Source organism: Wyeomyia smithii, chromosome 3, assembly GCF_029784165.1.
Source record: "Wyeomyia smithii strain HCP4-BCI-WySm-NY-G18 chromosome 3, ASM2978416v1, whole genome shotgun sequence".
In the NCBI taxonomy this organism is placed as follows: domain Eukaryota; kingdom Metazoa; phylum Arthropoda; class Insecta; order Diptera; family Culicidae; genus Wyeomyia; species Wyeomyia smithii.
Genome location: NC_073696.1, coordinates 84044783 through 84047801, shown reverse-complemented (window position 1 = coordinate 84047801; position 3019 = coordinate 84044783).

Sequence of the window (3019 nt, the reverse complement as noted above, 5' to 3'; positions counted from 1 at the left end):
GAAAAGCATGTAGGACTATTCGGAGACAAAATAGAATAGTATCCTGAAGAACAATCGTTGAATAAAATTTTGCCATTGGAATTACTTTGAGAATTATTCCATGAACGATGTTTAGCGTTAAAATCGCCGATTATGAAAAATTTCGAACGATTTCTGGTGAGTTTTTGTAAATCACCTTTAAAATAATTTTTGAGCTCGCGTGTGCATTGAAATGGTAAATATGCTGCGGCAATAAATAAAATCCCAAGTTCAGTTTGAACTTCAATTCCCAAAGTTTCAATAACTTTCGTCTCAAGATGGGGAAGAGCACGATGTTTGATTCGGCGATGAATAACAATTGCAACTCCACCGCCGGAACCCTGAATCCTATCATATCTATGAACCACGTAATTGGGATCATATTTTAATTTTATGTTAGGTTTCAAAAATGTTTCAGTAATAATTGCAATATGCACATTATTTACTGTTAAAAAGTTAAAAAGCTCATTCTCATTGGCCTTCAATGAGCGAGCATTCCAATTTAATATTTTAATTGTTTTATTTAAAATCATTGCTAAATTTTAAATTAGAAACAATTTTAATAGTAAAATTTGTGCCTATTTGAATGGCTTCAAACATTGATTTTGCCTGCAACATGGCGTTCATAAGATCGAACATTGCCTGTTGCAAAAAAGAAAGTTTACCTGCCGTAATAGGCCCCAGGCAGTTGACATTAGAAAAAATATTTTCGGCAGCAATATTAGCTGGAGTGATAGGTGTACAATTATTTTCTAGCGTGTTTTGCTTACCCATATTAACGGTCATTTTCGAACTACCAACACTAGGCGGTATAATGTTCGAACTACCTGTAACCTGTGCATAAGTTAAACGGGTATGCAAAGGAGTAGGTAAACTATGCGTCACTGGTACGCTTGGAGAATTTTGTTTTGAAGTTGGTTTTAATTGAGAAATTGAATTTTGTTTACCTTGCCTTGCCTTAACAATTGCTAAACGGACTGGGCATTGATAAAAATTTGACATATGGTTGCCGTTACAATTCGCACAGCGAAAATTTTTACTCTCTTTCACAGGACATGTGTCCTTTTTGTGAGAAGAGTCTCCACAATTAAGACATTTTTGGTCCATGTTACAGAATTTGGAACCATGGCCATAACGTTGGCAAGTACGGCATTGGGTGATATGCTTTTCACCTCCGCCATACTTCCTATAAATTTCCCACTTTACACGCACATTATACAAAGCATGTGCTTTTTCAAAAAATTTTAAGTTGTTAACCTCATTGCGGTTAAAATGAATTAAATAAATAACAAGGGAAATTCCAGTTCTCTGACTGTTTTCGCCTCGTGATTTTTGTTTCATTAGAACTACTTGGGTAGGGGCTATGCCAAGTAATTCTGTTAAAGTAAGTTTGATCTCATCAACGGTTTGATCGTTGGTGAGACCTTTCAAGACAACCTTGAACGGCTTGGTGTTCTTGGTGTCATATGTAAAAAATTTGTACATCTTGTCAGTTGAATACTGAACAAGACGATCACGACCCTTTACTGAGTCGGCTAATAAGCGGCATTCACCTCTACGGCCAATTTGATAGGTAACTTTAACGTCAGAAACAAACGTTGAAAGTTCCTTTTTGAATATATTAAATTCAGAAGAAATAGTTACCACAATAGGTGGAACTTTCTCCTTTTTTAAAGATTTTATATTTTGTATAGTTTCATTATTAATAACTTCCATTTCACCAGCTTCTTGCTCAGGCAAAATATCAAAAGGATTGTCACTACAGACACTCGATGTGTCAGAAAGAGATGCCTCTCTTTTTCTCCCCGCAGCGATGCGAGGTTTCTTTTTCCGTCCAGCCATTTCAGGTGATACGAAAAAAGTTAAAACAAATGTTAAATTCAAAAGTAGGTAGTCTTGAGAAAGACTGATGGGAAATAACTTTCAGGTAATCTTTAAAAGACACACTGACAAAACACAAACTTTGAAGCTATAGGCAGTCAAAGACCAGTCCACAAGCAACCGAAAAAACGTCTGATCTGTAGGACAGTTCAAGACGCACTGAGTAAACTTCATAGTGGATTGATAACTCAACAGCAAAGTTGGGGAGAAAACAACACATGTAGTGCAATTTTAATTTAGTTTCCATTTACCAATACTGTTTTAAAGCGAACATTTTAATAGAGATAAGTGACTCTCTACCTACGCACACAAATAAATGTATATAGTCGTGTAAAGTTGTTTGTGTTATTCTGAAACTGTAAATGGTTGCATCTCGTTGTTCCGACTTTTAGTTACTTTTTGCCACTTTTTTATACCAATTTCGTTTAGGAGCTTCTCTCGGCTACTGGTCACGGATCAAAAGTAAATTTAAAGCCGAGCCTAAAACATTTAGGTGTTCAACTGAATATTTGTCCAGCTGCTCAAAACGTCGCATTGTAACAGTGTAACATGTTTGAAAAAGAATTTTATCGATTTTATCAGCATAATTCCGTGTTGTTTGACCATCAATTGAACCACTGTTCCCTATAAAGAAAAATAGCGCGCGCTTGAAAAACAACGCGTACGAACGTTACTGCGCATGAACGTAGCAGGTTATGGAAGCTCACTCAAACGCCACGAGGTCTGCATTCTGGTGAGACATCAGGTGCGATGAAAGTGAAGTTCAGAAGCGCGCATTTTGTTATTAATTTCATATCGCGAAGCAATAATTTTATATTATGTATTTTACAATTTAAGCGAAATAGTTCATCAACAATTGTTTCTAGAAAGTATTCATACAGTACAGTAATTCATTGCTATTTGGTCGGACCGCTATTTTCAAAATTAGTTGAAACATGGTCCAAGCTTAATTCTCTCACGACTCGTTACCCTCTTCTGTCTACCCAAGAGGGAAGTGCGCCCTTTCGAACAAACTGCAGCTCACCTCGTGCTCGCCGTGGTCGTGTTGAAATGGTTTCGCAGGAAGTACGCGGGGTTTCGCTCATCGTACCGCCATAATCAACGTTTTACTGCCAAGAGG